The sequence below is a fragment of the Acinonyx jubatus genome, chromosome C2, assembly GCF_027475565.1.
Source record: "Acinonyx jubatus isolate Ajub_Pintada_27869175 chromosome C2, VMU_Ajub_asm_v1.0, whole genome shotgun sequence".
In the NCBI taxonomy this organism is placed as follows: Eukaryota; Metazoa; Chordata; class Mammalia; order Carnivora; family Felidae; genus Acinonyx; species Acinonyx jubatus.
In genome coordinates, this window is record NC_069384.1 from 47,526,233 (window position 1) to 47,542,003 (window position 15,771).

Consider the following 15,771-nt stretch of genomic DNA (forward strand, 5'->3'; position numbering starts at 1 on the left):
GGGGTCTTGATGCAGTTTGAAGTTTTAAATAGAGTGATCAGGGAAAGCCTTATTAGAAGGGTAATAAGGGAAAGCCTTATTAGAAGGTATTTGAGCAAAGGCTTAGAGGAGGTAAGGGGGAAGAGTATTTCAAGCAGGAGGAGCAGCAAGTACAAAGACCTGAAGGTGGAGTAGAGCCTGGTGTGTTTAACGAGAAGAAGGGAGGCCAGTGTGGCCGGTAAGGAGTAGACTGGAGAAGTGATGGGAACTAAATCATATGGAGCCATATAGGTCATTGTGAGGACCTCAGCCTAACTTACATTTCAACAGGATGATTCTGACTTCTGGGTTGAGAATAGTCTGAAAAGGGCAAAGGCAGAAGCAGAATCCAGTGAAGAAACCGTCAGATCCTGGGCATACTTTGGAGATAGAGTCAACAGGATTCTCCAACAGATTGGATGTGGCAAGTGAGAGAAAGAGAGGCATCAAGGATGATTGTAAACTTTTTGGTGAAATTGGGAGGATGAAGTTGTCATTGAGTAGGGAAAACTGTAGGTAGGTGGATCTGGTCCAGGTATCAGGAGACCTGTTCTGGACAGTTTTGAATTTGAGATGTATATTGGACAGCTGGATGGGCAGTTGGATGTAAGGAGCTTAGGGTTCTGAGGAGAAGTATGGGCTATGGATAAAAATCTGGGAGTCATTGGCATGTGGCTTACTACTGAAGGCTGTGAAAAGAGATTACTGAGAAGGTAGAAAAGAGTTCTAAAAACTGAGCCCTAGGACATTCTAAGTATTCTAATTAGGAGAAACTAGAACAGAAGGAAGGGCCAGTGAAGAAAAATAAGGGAAGAATATTTTCCAGGGAGCATGCTGTGATCAGCTCTGTGAAATTCTGCTAGTGGCTCAAGTAAGATGAAGACAGAATTGGCAGTTGAGTTTAGCAATGTGGGGTCTTTGGTGACCTTGACAAGAAAGCTAGAATCATACAAGACTGGTAAAGAAGGGACAGAATGAGGTGGGGACAGTGACGTTAGAGCTCATTCATTTGTAGCCAATCCTTTTTCACTCCCAATCCACTGAATGGAAGCCCCTCAACTTCCCATGTTTCTCTCTCATCTTTATTTTATGTTGCCAATTTTTGTAAGCAACCTTAAATTATTTTAGAGTGGGCTAGCAAACAAGCACCATGGGATACTCCCCCAGATCGGTTCTCTTCAGCCTCTGTTGGGGAAAAGGGCCTGTTACTATTTCCCTTCACATCTGGTGGCAAAGATGGGGCTGCATGCTTGCTCCTGAGTGGGGGTTTCCCAGCATAGTTGTGCACGTTGCCTTTGCATGGAAACACAGGCCTTTATAGGAGGATGAATTTGGGGTATGATTGTGGGGAGCTGGTAAACCTTGTTTTTGTCTCCTCTTGGTAAGGCCCTCGCAGTTACTATGTTTCCACACTTGTTTTATTACAGGTGTAGAGCAGGTCAAATAGAACTTTTGAAATTGGGATAACCTATAGGGATTTCAGAGGAGGGCAATATATTGAGCAACACAATGGCAAAAGAGGAAAAAACTGAGGACAGGTGAAGAAGCTTCCCCAGCTGTGGCCGTGGCCCTTTCAGGCTCTAATGATACTTAGAGGCCTGCAGAGGCTGACCTACATTTTGAAAGTGACTGTGGAGTTTGGCAGGTATTTCAGGGAGGCTTTTTCCTGGGCCAAGGCCAAAGGATGACTCAGCAGGTTGGGACATAGCTGGCTTCTGTTGAGGTACGGAGAGAGCTCCCCTGCAGTGTACTGGACACAATTTCCAGTCAGTAGGAATGCGTGCAGACTCCTCCGCTCCCTCTTGTTGATCCACAGAGGCCTCACCAGCTTCAAGTCATGAAAACAAAAATTGTTTGGGAGGACAGAATGTGACTTTTGGCTTTTCCTTTGGGACTGGGTTAACATGCTGGTGGATGGTAGATGCTGGTAGATGACAGATACAGAATACATTTGTGGGTTCTCCCTTTTTGCTGCCCTTGCTGGTTTCTGGAAAGTGATGCTGTTTGCTCCATCGTTCATGTGACCTCATACATTGGGCATCTGCCTGCAGTGCCTGTTTTGAAAAACAGGTTTATTTTTTAGAAGAGTTTTGCATTCACAGTAAAACTGAGCAGAACTTAGAGAGTTGCCATTTAACCCTGACCTCCACATGTGCACAGCCTTCGCCATCTGCATCTCTCAGCAGGGAGGTACATTCTGATGAACCTTCGTTGACACATTATTATCACTCAAAGTTCATAGTTTACATCATAGTTTACTTTTATTTATTTATTTATTTATTCATTCATTCATTCATCCACTCGTTCATTCTAATGTCTATTTATTTTGAGATAGAGAGAGAGAGAGAGAGAGAGAGAGAGAGAGAGAGAAAGGAGGCAAAGGGCAGAGAAAGAGAGAGAGAGAGAATCTCAAACAGGCTTCACGCTGTCAGTGCAGAGCCTGATCTGGGGCTCGATCTTACGAACTGTGAGATCATGACCTGAGCTGAAATCAAGAGGTGGAAGCCTAACCAACTGACCCACCCAGTGCCCCTGTGGTTTACTTTTAGTGTTGCACATTCTATGGGTTAACAAATGTATAATGACATGTATCTACCATTATAATAGCACATAGCATAGTTTCATTGCCTTAAAAATCCTTGGTTCTTTGCCCATTCATCTCTCCTTTTTTCCTAACCTCTAGAAACCACTGATATTTGCCCTGTCTCCTTGGTTTTGACTTTTCTAGAATGTTATGTAATTGGAGTCATATAGTATTGTATCCTTTTCAGAGTGGCTTCTTTCACTTAGTAGTAAGCATTTAAGTTTCTTCCATGTCTACTGATTAATATTTCATTTTATGGATGTATTACATTTTATTTATCCATTCATCTACTGAAGGACATCTTGATTGCTACCAAGTTTTGGCAATTGTAAATAAAGTTGCTATGAACATCTGTATGCAGGTTTTTGTGTGCATATATGTTTTTAGCTTTGGGTAAATATCAAAGAATTTGATTGCTCAATCATATGGTAAGAATATGAGTAGTTTTGTGAGAAGCTGCCAAACTGTCTTCCAAAGTTGCTACACCATATTTCAATCAGCAATGAATGAGAGTTCCTGTTGCTCCATATTGTCACAAGCATTTAGTTCTGTCAGTGTTCTGGATTTTTGCCATTCTATATGTGTGTAATAGTATCTCGTTGTTTTAATTTACAACTCCCTAATGATAGCTGATACTTGGCATCTTTTCATATGCTTATTCGCAATATGTTTATCTTCTTTGGTGAGGTGTCTCTTCAGGCCTTTGGTCCACTTTTTAATTGGGCCAGTTGGTTGGTTGTTTTCTTTTCTACTGAGATATAATTGACATATATGTCATTTGACATTGTATTAATTTTAGGTATACAATATAATGATTTGTTATGTGTATATATCACATAATTATTACCACAGTAAGTCTAGTTAACATCCATCACTACATACAGTTACAATCTTTTGTGTGTGTGATGAGAATGTTGAAGAACTACTTTCTTAGCAATTTTTGAATATACAATACAGTATTACTAGTTATAGTTAACATGTTGAACATTACATCCTAAGGTCTTATTTATCTTATAACTGGAAGTTTGTACCTTTTGAACATTTGCTCCCATTTTATCCCTCCTCCTTCCCCCACGTCTGACAACCACTAGTCTGTTCTCTGTATCCATGAGTTTGGTTGTTGTTTTTTGTTTGTTTGTTTTTTAGATTCCACATATAAGTGAGATCATACACTACTTGTCTTTCTCTGTCTGACCTATTTTGCTTAACATAATACCCTCAGGATCCATCCATATTGTTCCAAATGACAGAATTTCTTTCATACACACACACACACACACACACACACACACACACACACACACACACACTACATTTTCCTTATCCATTCATCTGTTGATAGACATTTAGGTTATTTACATGTCTTGGCTTGTAAATAATGCTGCAATAAACATGAGGGTGCAGATATCTTTTTGAGATAGTGATTTTGTTTCCTTTAGAAAAATACCCAATAATGCAATTGTTGGATCATATGGTATGGTATTTCTATTTTCAATTTCTTGAGGAAACTTCATACTTTTTTCATAGTTTTCCATAGTGGCGGCACCAATTTCCATTCCCACCAACAATGTATGAGGGTTCACTTTTCTCTATATCCTTGGCAGTACTTGTTATTTCTTGTCTTTTTGTTAATAGCCATTTTAACAGGTATGAGGTGATATATCATTGTGGTTTTGACTTGCATTTCCCTGATGATTACTGATGTTGAAAATTTTTTATGTACCCATTGACTATTTGTATGTCTTTCTGGAAAAAATGTCTATTCAATTTCTCTGCCCTTTTTAAAATTGGATTCTTAATTTTTTTGTTATTGAGTTGTATGAGTTATTTGTACATATTTTTTGGATGTTAACTCCTTATTAGATACATGATTTGCCAATATTTTCTCCGATTCTATAGGTTGCCTTTTCATTCTGCTGATGGTTTCCTTTGTCTTACGGAAACAGTCCCGCTTACTTTTGTACATTAATATTATATCTCAAAGTTTTGCTGCAATTGCTTATTAGTTCTAGTTTCTTGTCAGTTCTTTTGGATTTTCTGTATATATAGGTGAACAGGTCATCTGTGAACAAAGACACTTTTATTTCTTCTTTCTTAATGTATACCTTTTATTTCACTTTCTTGTCTTATTGCATTTGCTAAAACTTCTAGTACAGTGGTGTCTATTCCTGATTTTAGAAGAAAGCTTCTGGTTTCTCACATTGAGTATGATATTAGCCATAGATTTTTATAGATATTCTTTATTATTTGTTTTATAGATATTCTTTATTAAGTTGAAGAAGTTCCCCTTTACTCCTAGTTTGCTGAAAGGTTTTTAAAGAAATTAATTAAGTAATCATGAATGGGTGCTGCATTTTGCTTTTTCTGCACCTATTGGTATGATAATGTGATTTTTATTCTTTAGTCTATTGTTACAATAGATTAATTTACTTGATTTTTGAATGTTTAACCAACTTTGCACACTGGGATAAGTCTCCTTGCTTAAAATGTGTAATTATTTTTATGCATCATTGGATTTTATTTGCTAATGTTTTGCTGAGGAGTTTTGCTTGTATGTTGATGAGATATATTGGCCTATAGTTAGGGTAATACTGGCCTCTTAGAATAAGTTAAGAAGTACTCCCTTTGCTTCTGTCTTCTGGAAGAGATTATACAGAATTGAAATAACTTCTTCCTTAAATGTTTGGTAGAATTCACCAGTGAACCCATCTGAATCTGTTTCTTTATGATTTGGAAAGTCATTAATTACTTATTCAATTTCTTTAATAGATATAGGCCTATTCAGATTGTTTATATCTTTTCTTGTGTGTGTTTGGTAAATTGTATCTTTCAAGGAATTGGTCCATTTCATCTAGGTTATCCAATTTGTATAACTTTGTTTATAGTATATGAAGTTGTTTATAGTATTCTTTTATTATCCTTATTATGTTCATGGGATCTGTAGTGATACCCCTTTTTAATTTCTGATGTTTGTAATTTGTGTCTCTCTTTTTTTTTAATCTTAGCCTGGCTAGAGGTTTATAAATTTTATTGGTCTTTTCAAAGAACCAGCTTTTGGTTTTGTTGATATTCTCCATTGATCTCATGTTTTCAATTTTATTAATTTCTGTCCTAATTGTTATTATTTTTTTCTTCTCTTATTTTGGTATTAATTTGCTCTTCTTCTAGTTTCCTAAGGTAGAAGCTTGGATTATTCATTTTAGATCTTTTCTGTTTCTTTTTTTAAAATTTATTTTAGAGAAGGAGACAACATGCATGTGAATGGGAGAGAGGGGCAGGGGAGACAGAAAGAGATTGAGAATCTGAAGCAGGGGCCATGATCAGCATGGAGCCCAATGTAGGGCTTGATCCCACAACCCTGGGATCATGGCCTGACCCAAAATCAAGAGTCAGACACTCAACTGACTGAGCCACCCAGGAGCCCCTCTTTTGTTCTTTTTTAATATATGCAATCAATATATTATAAACTTATTGAATTTAACATATGCATTCAATAAATTATAAATTTCCCACTAAATACTACTTTTGCTGCATCCCATAAATTTTGACAAGTTGTTTTTTTTCATTTTTATAACTCAAAATATTTAAAAATTCCTCGTGAGATTTTTTTCTTTTCTTGTGTGTTGTTTAATCTCCATGTATTTTGGGGTTTCCTAGCTATCTTTCTGTTATTGATTTCTACTTAAATTTCAGTGTTGTCTAAGAGGATGTATTGTATTGTTTCTATTATTTTAAATATGTTAAGGTGTGTTTTATGGCCCAGAAAGTGATCTCCCTTAGTTACCATTTTTTTTGAGCTTGAGAAGAATGTGTATTCTGCTGTTGTTGGATCAAGTAGTTTATTGATGTCAATTGTATCCATTTGATTAATGGTGCTTTTGAGTTCAACTATGTCCTTACTGATTTTCTACCTGCTGTATATATCCATTTCTGATAGAGAGTGTTAAAGCCTCCAACTAGAATAATGGATTTATGTATTTCTCCTTGCCATTCTATCAGTTTTTGCCCCATATGTTTTGATGCGCTGCTGTTAGGCCCATACACATGAACAATTTTTATGTCTTCTTGGGGAATTGACCCCTTTATCATTATGCAATGCCCATCTTTATATTCCTAATAACTTTCCTTGCTCTGAAGTCTGCTCTGTCTGAAATTAATATATCTACTCTTGCTCTCTTTTGATTAGTGTTAGTATAATGTAAATTCTCCATTTCTTTACTTTTAATCTATATGTGCCTTGATATTTAAAGTGAGTTTCTTATAGACAACATACTGTTGGGTCTTTTTAAAAAATTATTTTAATGTTTATTTATTTTTGAGAGAGAGAGACAGAGACAGAGCATGAGTATGAGTGGGGGAGGGGCAGAGAGAGAAGGAGACAGAGCACAGGGCTTGAACTCATGAACCGGGAGATCATGACTTGAACCAAAGTTGGACGCTTAACTGACTGAGCCACCTAGGCGTCCCCCCACCATTTTTTCTTTTTGATCTACTCTGATAATCTTATCTTTTAATTGGTGCAGGTACACCATTGATGTTTAAAGTAATTATTAATTAGTTTAATATCCACCATATTGGTTACTGTTTTCTATTCACTGTCCTTGTTCTCTGTTCCTATTTTTGTCTTCTGCTCTTTTTTGTTTTTGTGTGTGTATGTGGTTTTACCTGCAATGCCTTTTTAGGTAACTCTTTTCCCTCGCCCCGACCCTGCCCCCAAGACACACTCACTTACATGAACCTCCAACTCTGTGCAGCTTGATGTGAACCATGGTGGGGCTGGGCTTCTGGTTCCAGTATTCTTTTCTTGCATCTCATGGAGAAGCAAGCAGACAGAGTCTACCAACTTGGCTTCAACCCTTTGGATAACAACAGCCTCTGCCTTCATCATTTCCTGTCTCTAAGGGAGCAAGAATATCTGATCACTAAGAAAGACATCTCATTTTTCCTGTCTTGGTCTAGGAAGTGGTAGAGTAAGAGGACGTAAAAAATTGAGATTATTATGGTGTCATTGCCAGGCTGGGACCTGGATGCTACTTTGAAGTGACAGAATGAGATTCACATCAAGGAGACTTCCTAATGCTTCTTTGGCCCACGGTGGATAAGTGAGTGAACATTTTATTAGCCTTCAAGAAGGAAGATGCTTGCTTTCTTGTCATTTCCAAATGTTGAATAACCCCTTTAGAAGCTGGAGCAAAATTCAGAGAGTGGAGCTCTGTAAAGTCTTGGATGCCTTTTAATTTGGGATTTAGTAGAGACTAAATTCTTCTGGCATGTGCTCAGCTCCCCACTGGCATTGTTGAACAGATGGAGTACAGGTGACATTTGCATTTCTGGTGGAGGTTGGGTGTGGTGGGGATTAATTTTAGTTTTCTCTCTTGGTGTCTGCCCCACCTTGGCAAGGCTTATTTAGATCTCAGATGTTAGCTTTTCCTTGGCTAGGGCTGTGAGGTGCCTCACTAGCTTCAGCACGTACACACATACCCTTGGGCTGTTTACTCCATATTACTTTGTGCCAGATGGGTCTGGTCTTCTCTAATCCACTCAGATCCACAGGTGGGTGATGTCAGTCAGAGCCATGCTGAGAGGTGGGTCTGGTGTGCCACCTGTTCAGAGTGAGAAGGGCCTCCTTGCCACATTCAGCTCTTGCCTTCCTCCTGTATCCTGGTCTTACTACAGCTCTAGGCCCATTTGCTGTGACTTGAAGTATATTTCTGATCAGCTTAGTAGTGTGGTGAGAGTTCAGAAGAAGCCATGGTTTCCCAATACCTTTAATTGTCTTTTAGCTATTATTGTGGTCCTCTGGTTATGTGACTGCCCAGCTGTATCCAACTCTGGGTTCAGATCTGTGCTTGAAAAGACAAGCAAACACTGGCAGGAGGCTAAATGTGGGGCATGGGGGTAATAAGCCCAGCTCCAATGACAATCACATCCTCTTCCCCCTCACTTTTCAGTTTGTTTATGAGGCTGTAATGATGGCATGCATGGTAAATTCCATGAGCATTTCTAATTTCTAAGGACTAATTTCTCCCTGGCTATACTCTGCCAGGAGGAGAGGTGGGGAGATGCCATGCAGTGGTTGTAGGGCTGACTCTGACCACTGTCCTTCCCCTCTCAATTAGGAAATATGGGCTACTGGGGGGGGGAGGGGATGAAGTGTCACTCACCTTGATATGTTGGTTTTTTAGAGTGTGCCTTTATTGAGGACCTGGGCCTTATTCTTGTGGGTTATTGTTATTAGTTTACTTTCAGTGGTGCCATGAGCTAGTGTTCCAGCTTCCACCTGAATTCTCAGGAGCACCCACTGGTTTTGGTCTGTACTTGCATTTGAGAGCTCACAATCCTGCAAGACTATTGGGCCAGATCCTGGCTACTGCATATCTAGTACACTCTACTCACTTGGCCCTGTCAAAATGAAATATTTTTAAAATTCCTAAGTCTCTGAAGCTTGCTCATTTACCTCCTATAGTCTAACTCTATACTTTCCAACATTTTTTCATGACAGAGTTTACATAGAACATGATACCATGTAGATGAGAGGGCACATTCCTAGGCAATGGTCCAGCACTGGGGAGTAGGTTCTGGCTTCCATAAGCCTTGTTCCTACCTTACATTCACCTGGCTGTTCCGGGACTGTGGGAATTTGTATTTTCCTCTGGCACAACTGTACCCCGTACACAAGTGTGCTGCATCAAAGTTTAGAAGCTCTGGCCCAACACCTACTACAGACCACAATCTCAGGTGCAGCCAAAAGTTCCATCTACAAACATCTTTCAAGGCATCCCCAGGGGTAAAAATACTTGCCCAAGGTGTTGTGAGTTAGGAAGAACTAAGTTCCTACAGTTTGGCACTTTTCTCAGTGCAGTCTGCCACCATTTTCCCTTCTGAGGGATAGATGGATACCAACACTGCATGTCCCCTGTCCCTCCAGGTTAGCATGCCTAGGCTCTTTAGCTCTCTGGCCACATTTTGATGCTTAGGATGCTTCTTCCTACCCACTACATCCCTAACTATTTCCCGACTTCCACATATCTCTAACCTCCTAGGAGCCAACAGTGGGGTAAGTCCCAATTTTGCTACATCTTCTGCATAGCTTAAAACATTGTTTCTTACGATATGGTTGAAGGCATCACTGGGTGCTCATCTGATGCCATCTGCTCTTGTTACTGTGACCCAGACCTTGACGACTGGCCGAGTGCAATGCAGGTATTGCAAGAGCACTCTAGTCCTCTTTAACTCTTTGGACTGTGTGGTACCAGGTATTGCTTCTTGTACTTAAACAGGGCTATGAGCATGCTCATCGATCCATCCATTTCTTTATCTACTTGTTTAACAACCTATTCAACAAATGCTGGCCAATGGGGATATAAAGATCAAAGACATAGTTCTTGCTTTCTAGAAGTTCAGTCTAGTGAGGGAGACCTTAGAAGTATAATGATGGTTTGCATGAAAAATTCCACGTGAGTGCTTTGTGAACACAGAAACGGGGGACCTCACACTTGGAGAGTGGGCCATGGAGATTCCTTGCCTGAGATGAGATGACTGAAAAAATTGAGTCTTTTCCTTTTCTTCTTTCTTTTTTTCTTGAACTGAGTCATGTAGGATGCATGTTAACTGCGTGAAGGAGAAAGGTTCTAGGTAGCAGGAAAACTATGTAGAGCTAGGAAGCATGTTAGAGAGCTTGGCATATTTGGGGTACTGCAAATGCCACAATTTTGTTTGGTCATAGTGGTGTTCTAATGGAGAGCAGAAAATAGGATAAAGATTTCTCTAAAACATTTCTGGAGGAGAAAAAGGGAGACTGCCATGTTAGCCTGCCATGATCAGAGCACACTTTTGAAATGAGAGTGTCTGTAAGATTCAAAACAATATATAGGAGCGCTGGGATGTTTTATCTGGATGAAAGAGAGATTTAGATAACAGTCTGGGCTTGAGTAAACTTGTTATGTACGACTTCTGTGAGTGTAGGCATCACAATTGGGAAAGGAAGATTGCATTCTGAATCTTGGTTCTTTCACTCAAAAGACAGCCTAATCCTGGGCAAGTTACATGACATTTATAAACTGGTGTCCCATTAATAAAGATGGTTTTCATAATGTCTACCTCACCAGGGTTGATGTTAGAAATAAGTCATATAATTTATTGATGTATGAAAGAACCTAATGTAAAACACCTGACAAATGTTAGTTTCTCTGTCTTTTTTCCTCTCCCCATTTTTTTCCTTCTTTTTTCCCTTTCCACCTTCCCTTGCTCATGAATCTTACTTATTAAGTAAGTAATACAGGTCAAACACCTTGCAAGGGTCTGTGTTATCCATTATGGTTGCCACTAGCCATACACGACTATGGAACACTTGATGTGTGTCTAGTCCCCATTGAGATGTGCTATGAGTGTAAAATACAGAAAGTAAAGACTTAGTACAAAGAAAAAAAAAGGAATGTGAACTATCCCATCAATTTTTCAATAAATCACACATACTTAAATGATAACACTTTGGATATATTTTGGTTAAGTAAAACATAGTCTTAAGATTAATTTCACCTGTTTCTTCTTACCGTAAAAGATGTGGCTGCTGGAAATTTAAAATTACATATATGGCTTGCATTTTATCTCTATGGGACAGTGCTGTACTGGTTGTTGGGGACTCAGTGGTGAAAAGAAATGCTGATCTTGCAGAGCTTTTAGTGTAGTGGGGGAAGTTGGGAAACTACCACCGATGACAAAAACAACAAAAATAAATAAACGAAAAAACAACAAATATAAAATTCCACATTGTAATAAGTACCATGAAGAAAGGTTTTCTATGGGCAGGAAAACTGGAGGACCTAATTTAGGCTGACTGGTCATGGGAGCCTCTCTGAAGAAGAAACATTTTCGCTGGGCCTTCGGGAAGGCCTTCCTACATGAAGTTTCCAGGAAAAAGTGGAAACAGAGTTCCAGACAGAGGAAACAGACTGCCAGTTGATATTTGTTAAGTCTACCAAACACCTGGCCTGTGGTATGGAGCTGCCAGGAACAAGAAAGTTCCCTGTGTCTTCGGAGCTTGTGGTCTGGTGAGGAGACAAAAAAGGCAGGTTCCTGAGTGTGCAGGGCTGAGGCAACTACCAGCTGGTAGTGTTTCTCCTTCTCTCTTCACACTGCCTCAGACCATCACAGACCATAGCCTTGGCTGTGAAGCTCCTCTGGGTCAGTCAGTTCTTTCATCATGGGTAACACTTACATTTGTCCCTTTTCCTCTGTTCTCACTGCTCTGTTCCAGCTCAGACTCGTCATCTCAGAAACAAGCGTCTGCAATAGCCTCTTAACCAGTTTCCTTGCCTCCAGCCTCTTGTTCCCTTTAATACCTTCTGTGCGTGGCTGTCAGATTAATCTTCCTGAAATACCATTTACACCATGTAACTTATTTTCTTCAAAGCTTTTACTAGCTTCCTGATACTGGCAGGGGAGCCGTATGTCAGGTGCTCTGCACTTGTCTCAATTTTCACCCTTTCCTTTTCCTGTCGTGGATAATGACAGTTCCCAGCGAAGCTCAGTCTACAGCCGGAATTGCAGCTTCTTTGGCTGACATTGAGCAGCCTTTGAAGCCTCATCTCTAGCCATCTTCCCGTATTTCCACTTCGGCCCTACATTGCCTTCTGGGCCAGGCATGCTGGAGTCCTCATTGTCCTTGAAGCACACAGGGAGGGGCAAGGGCAGATTAGTAAGAGCATGGGTTCCAGAGTCAACCCACACCAGCTTCAAATCTCAGCTCTGCCATTTAACTAGAACCCTTTCAGTAAGTTACTTATCTTTTCTAAGCCTTGGTTTCCTCCTTTGTTAATACCAGGAGGCTAGCAGTAATTTGTATCCTTTGAGAATAGGTGGGAGGATAAGATATGACACTGTAAGTAGAGTATTTTGCAGGTGCTTCCTCCATATTAAGCCCTAATCTATGCACACTGTTTAAGTAAATGGTAAACCATATATGTGCTGACTAACAATGCTGCCTCCAGAAATCTCTGGCCTTGCTTTCTTTTTTATTTTTTTTTGCAACCTCCTTATATCTGGTGATGGATTGTGATCTGACTTCTATGTAGCTGCGATGCCGACCAGACACTGAATTGTGGTGTCAGGGAGCTAGATGGGGCCTCAAGAGACCATCCAGTGTAGGACCCTGAGGCCCCTCACTGTGTTCGAGTAGATTCTAAGGAGTTACTTGAAAAATCTTTTTAGCCCTTGTGGGGCTTATTATTTTTCTTGCACGGCAGTCTCTGGTTGGCTTTCCCTCCCCAAAGTCCTGTTATTGCTGGTTTATCACATGTTTTTGTCCGCTTTTAATTAGATGTCTTTTTTGACTTCTGTCAATGAGCAACAGTGAAAAAAAGGTTTGAAGCTGGGAATAGAGGAGACTGGCGGTTTAGTTACACCTCAGTTATGAATCTTCAGGTGAGTCGTCTTCTCCCCACATTCCTGATCATACTTCATAACGTCTTTCATGGAATTAACCAGATCATGGGCTTGGAAGTGTTAAAAGTCTCACACAGATTTAAGGTGCTGTCTTTCCTCACCTGTTTTGTTTTTGTTGGACTTGGTATAAGACTCATTGTTAAAAGGAGGAGGCAATGTGAGGTCTTCTCATAGGAAACATGTAGACAGTGCTACAGGTAGGCTTAAGGAAAACTAGTCATAAGGAATTCTTGTTATTTTATTTTATTTTACTTTTGTTTTATTTTAAGGTTTATTTATTTTGAGAGAGAGAGAGAGAGCACATGTGAAGGAAAGTGGGGGAGGGGCATAGAGAGAGGGAGAGAGAATTCCAAGCAGGCTCTATGCTCAGGGCAGAGCCTGATGCGGCACTCGATCTCACCAACCGTGAGATCATGACTTGAGCCAATATCAAGAGTCAGATGCTTAACCCACTGAGCGAACTAGGCAACTTGCATTTTAAATAAATAATGAAAAATATAATCACCAAAACAGTTCCAAATTTTTTTTCTCCCATCAGTTTTGGATTACAACAGGATAGGTTACAATTCAAACAAATTAAGTTACAAAGAACGCATTGTGCTTCAGAGTCCTCTGAGTAATTAGGAGTCTTTTTTAAGGTAGGAAGCTCTAAGTGGAAGGAAATCTTTGGGTCAAGATTGACTTTTATATTTGCAATCAAAGGCAGAAAGTGAGTAAATGTGGCTACAGTCATGTTTCTCAATTTTTTTTAGACCAAGACATAAAGATCTCACATCATCTATTAGTATTTTAAAATAGGTATTTAAAATACGTAAATATAATTTATGATATATATGATTTTGAGAGCATCATCTTCATCAGGAAACACTGAACAAGGGACTTCATCTTTCTTTGCATTTATCTCTTTGTAAAATGTAGTATGTAGTAGTTTGTCATCAAGAGCAGAATACCTGGTTTAGGGTTAGTGCATCATAAATACTTTTGAAGTAAGGATAAGTGAAAATTAACAAAAAAGTAAATTTTGGGGGTGCCTGGGTGGCTCAGTCGGTTAAGCGTCCGACTTTGGCTCAAGTCATGATCTCGTGGTTTGTGAGTTCGAGCCTCGCATCGGGCTCTGTGCTGACAGCTCAGAGCCTGGAGCTTGTTTCAGATTCTGTGTCTCCCTCTCTCTCTGACCCTCCCCCCATTCATGCTCTGTCTCTCTCTCTCAAAAATAAATAAACATTAAAAAAATTTAAAAATAAAACAAATTTTTAACAACTCATTTATGGAGACCAAAATGTCTATAAATTACCCCATCTAAATTACTTTGGTATGTGACTATAGGAAAAGAAATAAAGTACCAACAGGAATTCAGAAGATATATTGTATTTGTTAAACCATTAAGGGAACAGCAAGATTAATATAGTGCCCATCATACTTGACCACCTTTATGTCCGGTCCTTTTTTTTTTCCTTCCAAATTTTTATTTAAATTCTATTTAGTTGACATATAGCATAATATAGGTTTCAGGAGTAGAATTTACTGGTTCATTACTTAGATATAACATCCAGTGCTCATCATAATAAGTACCCTCCTTAATACACATCACCCATTTAGCCCATCCCTCCTCCCACCTCTCCTCCATCAGCCCTCAGTTTGTTCTCTGTTGTTAAGAGTCTCTTATGGTTTGCTTCCCTCTCTCTCTCTCTTTTTCCCTTCCCATATGTTCATATGTTCATCTGTTTTGTTTCCTAAATTCCACATATGAGTGAAATCATATGATATTAGTCTTTCTCTCACTGACTTATTTCACTTAGCATAATACATTCTAGTTCCATCCACACTGTCACAAATGGCAAAATTTAATTCTTTTTGATAGTTGAGTGATATTCCATTGTGTGTGTGTGTGTGTGTGTGTGTGTGTGTGTGAGTGTGTGTATGCCACATTTTCTTTATTCGTTCCTCTGTCAATGGACATTTGGCCTCTCTCCATAGTTTGGCTATTGTTGATAATGCTGCTATAAACATTGGGGTGCATGTACCTCTTCCAATCTGTGTGTTTGTATAAATGAATAGTAATGCAATTGCTGGGTCATAGGGTAGTTCTATTTTTAACTTTTGGAGGAACCTTCACACTGTTCTCCAGAGTGGCTGCATGGTTTGAATTCCTACCAACACTGTAACAGGGTTCCCCTTTTTTTGCATCATTACCAACGTCTGTTGTTTATGATCAGTCCTTCTAACTTTGAACCCCACGACTCTTATTCTACTCGTTCAGAACTGATTTTCAGAAGAACCAGCAAAGAACCAATTATTTGGTGGCTCTGATGCTAGGAATCATGAAGAGATTGGAAGAAACATTGAAAATCATCATTGATCAATACTTCCAACCTTAGCAAATAAGAGATTGACCCATTTTTTTGTATTAAATTTTTTTAATGTTTATTTATTTTTGAGACAAGGAGAGACAGAGCATGAACAGGGGAGGGTCAGAGAGAGGGAGACACAGAATCCAAAACAGGTTCCAGGCTCTGAGCTGTCAGCACAGAGCCCGATGCAGGGCTTGAACTCACGGACCGCGAGATCATGACCTGGGCCAAAGTCAGCCGCTTAACTGACTGAGCCACCCAGGTGCCCCAAGATTGACCCATTTTTAATATCAGAGGACTTTTGGGATCCCTCCCTACCCCATCCAACAATTGGGTTGTGGCTATACTTTTAGTATCTATTGACTGAGAAAAAAA

General features: G+C 39.5%; 1 protein-coding gene across 5 annotated transcripts in view; it reads left to right on the top strand.

Annotated features, from left to right (window-relative positions):
- TMEM45A (transmembrane protein 45A) overlaps window positions 1-15,771 on the top strand; it is a 73,347-nt gene that overhangs the window by 16,819 nt on the left and 40,757 nt on the right. The window contains exon 1 of one of the 5 annotated variants that reach the window (XR_008297627.1): window positions 13,001-13,024. The exons of the other annotated variants lie outside the window; for them this stretch is intronic. The gene's annotated coding sequence lies outside the window, so the exon portion shown is untranslated. Of the gene's footprint in view, window positions 1-13,000; window positions 13,025-15,771 lie in introns of those variants that run through there. 5 annotated transcript variants of the gene reach the window in all.